This window comes from Arvicola amphibius, chromosome 15, assembly GCF_903992535.2.
Source record: "Arvicola amphibius chromosome 15, mArvAmp1.2, whole genome shotgun sequence".
In the NCBI taxonomy this organism is placed as follows: Eukaryota; Metazoa; Chordata; class Mammalia; order Rodentia; family Cricetidae; genus Arvicola; species Arvicola amphibius.
In genome coordinates, this window is record NC_052061.1 from 9170209 (window position 1) to 9183342 (window position 13134).

Genomic DNA, 13134 nt, shown 5'->3' on the forward strand with positions numbered 1-13134 from the left:
TCTGCTGGTAGATCTTGCGGAGTCTTGGGTTAATTAAAACCCTCAGGTCTTCTGACTCATTGGCTATCAATCCAGCTCCCAAGCCCTGGATGGACATGGTTGATTCTTATTTGTATTGTTGAATACAGATTCTATTATTCCTAAATATTGAGCCAACCTGATGTCACCTAATGTTACAGCCTGTCAATGTAAGCTGAGCCCCAATTCTGCCATCCGACACAACTGTTCCATATTTACTTAGACCATCTGAGAGTATGGTAAATGTTGCAGTTCTTTCTTCTTTCACATGATCAGAGAAAATACATTGGGCAACCCATGAGCAGAAACAAGAGCTCTGGAGATGTGAGCACTGTTTGTTGGTTGCAAAGAACCACAAACCCACTTTTCACTGTGCTGCTGGGCTCCTGTGTTTTGGTCTATTGTTGAAAAGAACATTATCAGCGATGTGGTCAGAAAGATGCATTGCTTTGGTCAAACTTTGTAACTGCAATAATTTTTATCAAGAATGAACATTTGGCACAACATAATATTCTGGGGGAACTAGACTTGGTCTTAGCAGTATCTTTTTGCTCTTGTGTGTGTTCATTAACATCCTTTAATATCCTTTGCTTTATAATTATCAGGAAGCAATACTGAAATAATGTCTCCAGCCTTGAGAGTCAACCTGTAAAAGCATTTTATGAACCTTCTCATTGGTGAAGCCCTGTGATGTGATCCATTGTACTTCATGACATGAATCATCAGGACACCTCCGCCTGATTTTGTCTTAGAAGATCTATCCTGGCCCTGGATACAAATATGCATCTTCCTCCTGGGTGTCCTGAAGATCTTAGCTTCTGCAGGTAGTAGAAGAGATGGAAGGACTTGCTGCAGTAGCAGCTCTCAGACTCCCAGAGTTACTAGGTACCTCCTCTCTAGTCCGGTATCACGGGCCTTTCACTTACTAACCAGCCCAGACTTACTGTTATCAGTGTAACCAAGGACTAAGAAATTCTTCTTCCTCCTCTCATAGGCATGGAGGGGTGAACAGGTAACTTCCCATGTTCTCCAAGAAAACACCCATTAAGAGTAAGTACACCTTCAATCCCAGCACTTAGGAGGCAGAGGCAGGTAGATCTTGATGAACTCAAGCCCAGCCTGGTCTATAAAGAGAGTTCCAGGACAGCCAGGACTGTTGCACAGAGAAACCCTGTCTCGAAAAACCAAAGGGAGGTTAAAAAGAGTAAGTAGTCATCCTATCAAGTGTGGTGCATAGTCCTCTCTGGTTCCCTCTTTTTCTTCACCCTATTAGTACGTGAGCTTTGGCCAAAGGCTTTGCTTTATAGCTGAGCAAACACTAGCGCCCTGCCTGTAGCTCTCAGAACTCCAACTTCTTGTGCCCCTACCTTTTCTGTATTGCAACCTTTAAGTGAGGCTCACTAGAAATCCTACAGAACTGACGAGCCCAGAGACAGAAGATAAATAGCTCAGATTCTTCTCTCTTTGGGTGGGAAAACTCCCAAGAATGCTCTACAGTATTCTTCTTCAGAGGTCCCCAGTGGGACTGGGAGCCAGTACTAAGTCATTGATTGACACTCTTCGTCGGCTTTCTTTCCCCCCCCTTTTCCCCCTTTTCACTTTAGGGATACTCCTCCTTCATTCTCTCCCCTGCTAGGTTTACAGTATGTGCCCCATGCTCAGCTTCCGTTTATTATTATTATGGTTGTTGTTGTTACTATTTTATGTGTATAAATGTTCTGTTTGAATCTGTGCCTGTGTACCATATATGTGCCTGCTGCCTGAGGAGGTCAGAAGAGGGCATTGAATTCCCTGAAACTGGAGTTACACATGGTTGAAAGCCACCACAAGGGTGCCGAGAACCACACTCAGGTTCTCGGAAGAGCAGCCAGTGCCATTAACAGCAAGCCATCTCTCCAACACCCTTTTCAGATAATTTTATTTTTCTGCCACAATCTAAATCCCAACTTACATAATCTGAAGCCCTAAAACAACAACTGTCTTATTTACTCATGATTTTTGTAATCTTTCTGCATGAGTTAGGCCTGGGTCCATTTGGGACACTAGTTACCTAGGACTCTGTCCTTCTCTCTGGCTCCGAGTGGTCTCAGAATCTTCTTTGTGGCCTCCCTGCGTGGCCTCTCCAGCAGGGTACCTGGAGGCAGAGAAGTCAGCAGCTCTTCATCTCTGATGCACCCGGCCTCAGGCCAGGCCGAAAGCTAAGGGAGTAGAACCTTCACAGGGCATGGACACAGGAAGGCAGTGTGCCGGGCGTCATGGAGTCAATGTTTTGCTAGAGGGGCTTTCAAGGAAGACTGAACAGGGCCCCCAGCAGGAAGGGCATTCCCCTTCATCAGTTTTGTTTGTCAGGATAATTGCATTTCTAAAACAAGGATTGAAAACTGTTATTTTCAGTTATAGGGTAATAAGAGGCGTTAAAGAGACCACCGCAACCCCTGCTCTCCATTTGTCTCACTTGGGGTCTGGAAGTCTAAAAGGATCTAGAAGCTCAAAAGAATCACAACCTCTCCCTGACTTATGGTCCCAGGGTCAACACCCTGTCTTCCTCCCAGCCCTCCCCCGCTGCTCACTGATTTCCCATAGGTGGCCTTCAGTGCACATGGTTCCTGGGTAAACAGCCATTTGCCGAGCACCTGCTATGCGCCAGGCACCAGTCCAGAAGGTCCCAATTCCACTAATTTAGTCATTCCAGCCTCACACACAGCCGTGGTGAGCTGGTGCCGGCCTTGCCACCTCACAAGGTGCGGTTACACGTGTATCTCCCGACGCCCTGCTTAGGCACAGCAGGCTGAAATCTGAGCCTCACCAGTGTGGGAGGCTTTCAGTTTTATTATGAAAATCAGCACACCCTACAAATGCGGGCTTTCTCTCCCCGGAGGAGCTGGTTGTTGAAGTCTCACTAGCACACTCTGGACTTGGTTTTACGTCACTCTTCCTCCAGGCTGAGGTCCGCTCTGGTCAGGCTCCTCCTGGCCTAACTCCCACTCCTTCATTCGCAATCAGCTCTTTTATCATTTATGCCACATCTCAAGGTCCAGTCTTGCTGACCGCCCATCACTGAGCTCTTCAAATGTGACCTTTGTAGAACTTCCTCAGAGCCACCCTGTGGTCTGACACCACAAACAAAGGTCTAGATGTGGCTGGTCCCCCAGAGGTTCATATACTGGAGGCTTGGCCCTAGAGCCGGAATCATTAGCAGGTAGGGTCACGGAAAGCAATCTGGCCACAGAGGCTCCAGCCTCAGGAGGGTATTAATGCCGTTCGGGGTGAGTGGTTCAGATCTAGCCAGGAGTAGGTAAGCTCCCAAGAAAGAATCGCCCTACAAAGAAAGAGCAGGCTGTCACCTCCGTGGTCTCTTGCTTCCTTATCTGTGGCCATTTTCCTTTCTGCTCTCTTTTGTGATACAGCCTATGACTCTTTGGACTCTCAAGACACTCAAATCATTAGCCAGACCTTTTTTTCGTTATAAGTTACCCGGTGTGAGGCACTTCGTATGACCGCATAAAATGGAACAGGACAAATACCCGCCCTCCCGCCGCATCCTCTCTCCTCCACCTGCGGTCTTCGCCAGTTGTCTCCAGCCTCCTTGGATCTCTTCCACCCAACCTTGTTATGTTTATCCCTGCTTTAGCATGACTCTTGGAGAGGCTTAAACTAACAGGAGCATCTCGTGTGCCGAGGAATTTTATATGCAACCATTTGACCCACTCTTAGATTAGACTATAGGGCAGAGATCATATCCAGGGGTGTCTTTGACTTCGACGGCCATTAAGCCCCATTGGGTGCTCATGAATACTTGCGGGTTTAGCAGAGAGAAGGAGCACTGGGAAATACAACATGTTGTGCAAATAGATACGTGACCAAGTGCAACATGCCTTTGCCTTAACTACAGGCTGTAATGATTTCAGTAAGATTAGGGGGTGTCACCTGGAAAGAAAGGCTGACGGACATAAGACTTGGTCAGCAGTCCAACGGGTTCTCGTGGTAACGTAGGGATTTACGTTGTATTAAATTTTGGTGTGCTTACAGAAGTGAACTCATGTTCTTCGCTCAACCATGAGAGTTTGGTAAAGGAAAATTAAGTAAGAGGCATCCATCCAAATTCTTCCCAGATTGACAAACTGAGAGGCAGGGGTCACTGAATACAGTTGACAAGGGGGCTAGGATACCCGACTTCCTTGAATATACAACCACCTTGATCTGGATCTTGGGAAAGTTTCTTGGCCTCTTCAGCTTATTGTGATAGTCTCATATATAGTTGGGCAGTCTGAGAACTCAGGTGCTTGTAACGTGGACAGCCCTGGGTTCTAAGTGGAGTGGAGAGACCAGGTGAGTGGTGGGTGGCCACTTTCTTGTCCTTACTTGATTTCGAGTACCCACCTCCATCCTTGTCCTTGGGAGGCACCCAAGCTGTCTTGCTTGAACCAACGAATGAAAGCCAGTGGAGGACCCCTATTTCTGGAGGGCACACAGTGTCAGGGCCCCAATCTGTGCCAGCTAAGAAGGCAGGAAGCAGCTGTTTACCCTTCAGGGAGCGGCTGGGTGATCTGCCTGTGTAAACAGCCATCCACCCAGGTGTCAAGAGGAGCAGCTGAGGGGACTCGCACTTCCGCCTTTGCTCCCAGTAATGGTGCCGAGTACCCAGCTGTCACTCTGCATTTTTCCAGGCACCCTTGGAGTGGGAAGCTGGTCTCTTTCTGCCCCAGCCTCGAGAAGATGCCCAGGCTTGCTCCTCCACTCTTTGTTCAAATCATTGGCTCTTCAGTCACCTTCCTGGAGAAATACCAGCTTATTACTGAGGAGGTTTGGCCTACATGATGTCTGTATCCTTAGGCCACACTGTCAATGTTTTGACAGTGACTCGTCTTGTTTGGTGCCCTGTCTCCACAACTAGAAAAGTGTCTGTGTCTGGCATTGCTGTCCAATAATGAATGCTGACTGATGGACGAGTGAGGTTTTCTGCAAGCCTGGCACATAGCCTGTAGCTCCATAGCTAACCTCTCCTCTCTGGGTTAGGTCAGCATCCTGTCCTCTGCCATGAGGTACTCTCGTACAGTCTTTTTCACATCTCTTATTCTTACATATTGTTTCTTTAATTCACTTCTGTTCATTTCAAAGAGACGTGAAAATTATAATGGTAAGGTCCGTTCATGACAGAAATCAAGGAACACTCTCCACAGAATAAAAAAAGTTGTCACAAGAGGAAGCTTAATGATGGTCACAGACCTCAGAACAAAGGGAATTGTGGGTAGAATTCCAGCTCATCGTATTTGTCTTAGGCATTCTTTTTCTGATAAAAGGTCCCAGCCAGACTAGATGCCAGAGAAGCCCATGATGTCTTCTTAAACAACCTCAAAACAGGGAAAGCACTGACACCTATCTATCTAATGGGCCAGTCTGGAAGCCCTTGTTTCCTTCTTAGGAAATCTAGCTGTGTTAGGCTAGTATGGAAGACAGTCAGCAGTAAGCTGAAACTTTCTCCATGACATAATCGTCAGACTAAATGTTCACAGACAAGTGAATGACTTTCTCCATGTAATTTAGTGCCTGTGGACCATATTAAATCATTTTGGTTTATGGTAGGTTCTCTAGAAATCTCAGTTAAAGTACATATTAAATTATTTCGGGTTAAATGGTCAGTATACCGGTGCCATTCTTTTGGATTAATTTGCTAGTACACATCACTAAGTATTTCCTAGGGGAACACACTGAGCAAAAGCCTGTGTACTAAGTGCAGATGAAACACACCAGTCAAAGCCTGTGTACTGGGTACAGATGAGGAAACACACCGAGCAGAGCCTCTGCACTGAGTGCACGTGAGAAAACACACCAGGAAAAGCTCATGTATTAAATTCAAGGAGCCCACAACTCATAATAGTTGGGGCTAACATTTTTTTATCTGTTCATACTACAAAGTGATATCAGTTATTAGGAGGTATACTTGGACTTTTAAATTTTAATCCTCTCCCAGGCTAGCCATGTGCACCATGACATTTCCAATGATGCAGGGCAGCAGCAAACCACAGATCCCACCCAGCTGTGGAATCACCAGGGTAAACAAGAAGGTGCCCTGCAAGGTACCATATTGACAGAGTTGGAAAATATGGGCATTTAATAAATTACATGAGATAGCAAGCACTTTATTATAAAACAGGTGTTGGATCACATGATTTTGTCAGGCTGTTGGTAAATATCTGTGTTTTGAGTATGTTCCAGACAGGATAAGCTAAGTTAGGATGCTTGTTAAGACTAAGTATACAGAAGTTTGAATTGCAATGTGGTGTTTGTTTGTTTGTTTGTTTGTACTTACAATGGATTCCTCAGGACATAACCTCACTGTGGCTGAGGAGCACCTGAGTCTCTTGACTAATGGTCGAGTTGTTGAATACTGGTAACACCATGGCTTTTAAAGATCAACATTTGGACACACTTTAGATATGCTACCAACATCTGTATCTCCAGTCCTATGGTCTTGTCTCTGGATATTAGGTAACCAGATATTAGGTTGTATAGGAATGGATTTCAGGTGTAAATAAAAACAAAATCGAGTCAGGCAATGGTGGTGCACACATTTGATCCCAGCATTTGGGAGGCAGAAGCAGGAAAATCTCTGTGCATTCAAGGCCAGCCTGATCTATAGATAGAGTCCAGGACAGCCAAAGTACAAAGAGAAATCCTGTAGTGAAAACCAAACCAAAACAATAACAAAATCAAACACAAACCAAAACGAAATCAAGATAATTTGAGAATCTGAGTATTTTCATAAAGATTTTTCTCTCCCCTTCCTACCACCCAATACCCGGCCCCACCCAGTAAGCAGTGTAGAGGCAAATCACTAAGATGATCAGGGATTGAGACTGCTCAGATCTGGACTTTGTTTCCTTAGAACTGGTCTATTTCTCATCTACTCCTACTTCTAGGGCATAACCCTTTGTGGATGGCAATAGAAAACCCAGGATGCTTGGCACGGTATATTTTCCTTGGTAGGTTTTACTGTAGTCCATCTTGTGCTGCTATAACCGAATGCTACAGGCTGGAGAACTCACAAAGAATGAGATTCGTTGCTTAGCATTCTGGAAGCTGGGAAGCCCAATACAAAGATGCTGGCTTCTTGTGAGGGTTTCCGTGCCATGTTCTCCCCTGGAGGAAAACCAGGACAAGAAACATAACCAAGTAAGAGGAAGGCTATCCTCTGTATTAAACATCTCATTCTTTTGATATCTAATCTGTTCCAGCAATGAAGATATTTTTCATTCACCAGGTGGTAGCCCTTATACCTAATCATCTCTCATTAGGCCACACCTACCAACACGGTGCCCTTGAGGATCAAGTTCCCAGAATATACAAACCGCAGCAAGTTCTGAATTGCCATTTCCTCCTTAGTATTGACATATAGTTTTTAATATTTTAAATACCAGTTATGAATCTAATCAAGGACTTAAGGGAAGAAGCAGTCTGAGAGTTGAACTCACTACTCTGTGCTTGCTCTCCTTAGAGATCTTAGTCCCTCACCTCCTTGCTGCCTTTGGTGGCTCTACGTTGTCTTCAAATGAAATCAATCAAATATGTTATCCTGCTTTTCTAGTTGCTCATAGCTGATAGATTTGTATATAATAAACAAATCTACCATTACATACAGATGGAATATGTTACATTGGAAAAGCAAGAGACCAGGCCCTGGACTGTAACTCCAAAGAAGACTCATCTAGATACTGATGTTGTTTACTTATTACGTAGTGTTTCATTTTCTGTATGCATTAACCCCCCCCCCCCTTTTTACAATGTTTGGGCTTCAGTTCTGAATAAGGATCTATTTCTATTCAGGCAAGAAGAATGTAATATGGTTATTTTGAAAAAGCAAAGAAATAAAAGTAACATAACAAGATGACCCCACATAGCTATACCTATCACCTATCCTTCTTTTTTTTTTTTTTTTTTTCTTTTGGTTTTTCGAGACAGGGTTTCTCTGCAGCTTTAGAGCCTGTCCTGGAGCTAGCTCTTGTAGACCAGGCTGGTCTCAAACTCACAGAGATCTGCCTGCCTCTGCCTCCCGAGTGCTGGGATTAAAGGCGTGCACCACCACCGCCCAGCCCTATCCTTCTTTTTTATACTTTAAAGGGGGAAATGTACTCAGGGAAATCACCTATACAGGGCAAGATAGGGCATCTGAGGTAGATGCACTCCATGACCTACAGTAGCTGTACCACACTACAGTATGGAAGGAAGGGGCCTCTTTCTTCTGGGATTTTCCAGGTTGTTGGATTACCCAAAGGGACCCAAATTATTTTCTCATTATGTGCTTGGTGTTAAATAAAAGGGAAATCAAAATTACAGAAATATTTTTTCTAAGACATTTATTCAGCCAACTTTACACTAACACACAACAAATTAAAAAGGGCTTCTGTCTCAGAAAGAAAAGCACATCTCCACAGAGGTCTGTAATTTACAGAAAGGCTTAATTTAATCTCCACAGCATTATTCTGCCAGCCAATCCTGCCAGTATTTCCAAATTTGGAAGTTAATATTCATTTCAATTAATTTTCTTTCGTTTTGATTCTACCTAGATTTTTAGACCTTTAAGATTATTTTGAGTTTTGTTTCCAGCTACATTAACTCATTCTTCAGTCATTCTATCAATTAAGAATTACAGAAGCATGCCTCCTATTTCTTGATCTACATATTAAAATAATATAGTTTTTTTTTTTTCGAGACAGGGTTTCTCTGCAGCTTTTTTAGAGCCTGTCCTGGAACTAGCTCTTGTAGACCAGGCTGGTCTCGAACTCACAGAGATCCGCCTGCCTCTGCCTCCCGAGTACTGGGATTAAAGGCGTGTGCCACCACCACCCGGCTCAAAATAATATAGTTTTAAAAGATAATTCAGAACTAAGGGCAAAATAAAGTAAAACATTACTAAAGACTTCCTTCCATCTTATCAATACTAGACCGACAGCTTTGTGTGGGATTGTTTAATTTGCCTTAAGTACCCTTAACTATGACATACATGTATGTGCATGTCCAGGAGCCACTGGAATTGCCAAAAGCCTTATTGCCATTCATATCTCCTTGGTGAAGGAACAGCCATTGGCTGTAAATTGAGACCAAAATGACGGAAGACGATGGAGCGAGCAGTGGTCCCTGGGATCCTCTGTTTCTAGGAAGCCTGACTTCGTAACTGTCATAGCAAGATGTGTCAACTTGACACAAGCCTAGATACTCAACCAAGATATTACCTGTAGTGACATTTCGTCTGTATTTTAATAAGTAAAGCTTGCCTGAGGATCAGAAAAGTAAAACAGACAGCCACTGGTCCTTACTCTCTCTCTGAGACACCTTTTCAGACTGAGGTAGAGGTAAGAGCCAATGACTGGTTGCTTTGCTTTTCTGATCTTCAGGTTGAACCCCAATATCTGTCTCTGAGTTTTTATTAGTCGTGTTTCCATTGCCTCCATCAGACTGGCGTATAGGGCATTTCTTCATTGCTGTTCAACGTGGAGGGCCTGCCCACTGTAGGTAGTGCCATTCCTGGACAGGTAGCCCTGGGCTGTGTAAGAGGAAACAAGCCAGTGAACCTCATTCCTCCATGGTCTCTGCTTCAGTTCTGATGTAGGTGTGTCTTCTATCTATTTGATGATTTCATTGGATAATTAATAAAGAAACTGCCTGGCCCATCTGATAGACCGGCCCTTAGGTGGGTGGAGTAGACAGAACAGGAAGAAGGAAGTGAGGTAGATGGCTCAGTCAGATGCCACGCCTCTCTTAAGTTAGACAGACTGCCTTGCCTCTCAGAGAGAGATGCGATGAAGCTCCAGCCCAAGATGGACGTATGCTAGAAACTTCCCGGTAAGACATCGCTCATGGTGTTACATATATTATTAGATATGGGTTAGTCAAGATGTGAGTAAGAGGCTGAAAATAATGGGCCAGGCAGTATTTAAAAGAATACAATTTGTGTGATGTTATTTCGCGTGTAAAGCTAACCATGCGGGAGCCGAGCTGGGCGAAAAGCAGGCCCGCAGATACTCACTACACAGTTCCTGCCGTCAGGTTCCTGCTTTGTGTTTTTCTGCTCTGGCTTCTCTCGGTGCTGGGCCCTATAAGTCAAACAAATCTTTTCCTCCCCTTTCTGTCAGTGTCTCATCACTGAGAAAGAGAGACAAACTAGAAGAACAACCTTTAATTCTCTAAGGGGTTTTCTGTAGTTTAAAACTAACCGAAGTTTGTGCCTAAGCAAATATTATGAGCTGGATGCATCTTTCCCATATTCATATGCTGAAGACATCATCCCCTGTCCCTTAGAGAGTGACTGCTTTAGACACAGCCCTTAAATCATGTCTGCAGGGTGGGCTGTAAAACAATTTGACCAGCACGCTATTAAAAGGGGGGGCAAAGGAACAGAGGGACACCGAGAACATGGACACACAGGAAAGGCTCGGGGAAGAAACAGTGAGAGGACAGCCATCCGTAAGCCAAGAAGAGAGGCCAAAATGCAAAGCAAAGCGGTGTCCTGCCAACTCCTTCCTCTGGCACTGCAGCCTCTAGAACCGGACCACAAGACAATTCTGGTGCAACAGCCACTCAGACTGTGGTATTTTGTTACAGCATCCCCAGCTGACTGAAGTAGTGAGTTTACGTAGGTTCATTGTGTGTAACAGAAAATAGAATCAATCATATCAAAAGCTGAGTCCCGTTTTGTTTCCCAGAACTAGCAATCAGGACGAAAAGAGGCACATGCTCGGCCTATCAATAACTCACAGCACCGCCTAGCACCTCCTTTCTTCACGTGTTTCTCTTTCAGTTTCCTCTAGTTAGCACAGTGGCTCTGAGCTCAGAGGGGACTAAGTCATAACATGACATGGAATCTTAGGGCGTGGCATTGGCGTTGTCTGGAGAAGAAATTATTGTTTCTTGATTTCCTATAAAAGCAAAGAAACCCTTGTTATACACCCTTTGCACTCTTTAACATGGGTCTCACGGGCTGGAAACGCAGCCTGGTCAGTGGCTAACTATGCTAGTCACACTTTCTCACGGCAAGGGCACACCCAGAAACCAGGTCGTGAGAGCAGGATAGATTTTGCTCACAGTTGCAGAGGTTTTGCAGTGAGGGGTGGGGGGCGGAGTGGAGTGGAGGACCCCGGCTCTCCAGCTGGGGAGCAGAGGGCAATCATTCTCACGCTCTCTAACTTTCTCCCTCTCCCTTCTTTAAGTTGTGTCTCAACCCCCAGTCTATGACGTGGTGCTGCTCACACCCATCGTCTGTAGCCGTGCCTTCACAGGCACCCTGTAGTGTGCATACCAATCCCAGCAAGTTCACAATCAAGGTTAGCCTCCGTGGTGAACTGATAACCCCTGGTAATGAAAACAAGGTTATGGCCTTGGTAATGGTAAAAGATGGACTCTGGCCGGACACTGCTGCCTAGAGAGGAAGATCTGAGTGCATGCAGCATGGGCAAGATGAAGCCAAGAGAACTGAGCATGCGTTTGGAGGAAGTAATCAACAACAGTGTCTCCTCACACTGCAAGTTCGTGTATGAGATCGCCAAGGGAAGTTTGAGCAACGTGTCCCTGAAGAGGGGCATCTTTTAAACCGTCTTGTTAACACAGCCTCACAAAACTAAACACCAAATCGGTGTGGATTTTTATCTTCCTGGGTAACTTCTACGTGTTATCTCATTTGCAGCAGATAATTACAGAGAATGTGGAGCTCACTCAGGAGAAGTTCAGAGACACTTGAAACTGCTTCCTCGAGACCTCAGAGTGTTTGCTCCCGGGACAGTGAAAAAAAAAAAAAAAACCTTAACCTTAGAGGTAATAGCATGAAACGATACATGAGGAAGATGTGTCAATCACTGGTTTCCAAAGATGATCGTGGGTAGCTTAAGTGTATAGCATACAGAGAGGAAGCTAACCTTGAGAGTCATTCATTTTATCCCAACTACATGTTTAGTGTATAGTATGAAAGGCCCTATACTAAAGGCCCTATTTAGTATTGGGAATGGGTGTCTGAGAAGGACAAATACGGTCATTTCTTAGGTTAAACAAGGTCAGAAGGATGTTTGTTAGTGAGGGTGGATTGGGAGCCTTGAGTACCAGCCTCAGTACTCCCTCGGACTCAGGACAGGATGTCTATGGCAAGCGAAGATCTGATTGTAAACAAATTAACTCAAGCACAATACCTCTGCATGTTCTTTATTTTTCAGGTTAGGGGATGAAGAAGAAAGGGAAAAATAAGAAAAAGAAAAGAGAGTAAAAGGTGATCTCCACAAAGTTTCTAGATTTTATAGACATAGTTGGGAAACTCCATAGGTGAAGACAATGATAATATGCTCAGCAATATCACAAAGAAGGCTGGTAGAACCTGACAAAGCAGTACTCCGTGTAGATGGAACAGCGGAGGGCCTCTTCCTGCTACCCAAAATAATTACACGGAAACTGTATTCATTTAAACACTGTCTGGGCCATTAGTTTTAAGCCTCTTATTGGCTAATTTTCATACCTTGCTTTAACCCATATTTAGTAATCTGTGTAGCACCACGAGGTGGTGTCTTACTGGGAAGGATCTTAGCCTGCGTCCATCTCAGGGAATCATGGTGACTGCCTGAGGCTTCTGCCTGACTCTGCTTTCTTTCTCCCAGAATTCTGTTCTGTCTACTCTGCCTATCTAAGCTGCTGTCCTATCAAAGGCCAAGGCAGTTTCTTTATTAACCAATGAAAGTAACACATAGACAGATGACCCTCCTCCATCATTTTTTCTTTTTCTGTTTAAACAAAAAAGAAAGGCTTTAACTTTAACATAGTAAATTACATATAACAAAACAGTTATCAAGCAAGGATTACAGTTACAATATTTAAATCTATTTTATCTTTATCATAATAATGGAAAACTATAACTATAACTAACCACTTTTAACTCCATCAAAGACTCCAGAAGGATATAATATTACCTAAGCAAACAAGAAGTAAACAACTTTCAAAACTCTAGAAATGACAGAGACATCTCACTGCCTGGACAGTCACGCAAAATTTTTTTTGTATCATTGGGGCATCCATCTGCGGCCTTCAGACCCATAGTACCCAGTAGACATTTTTATGAAGCAGGAAATTTTAAACTGCGCCCAT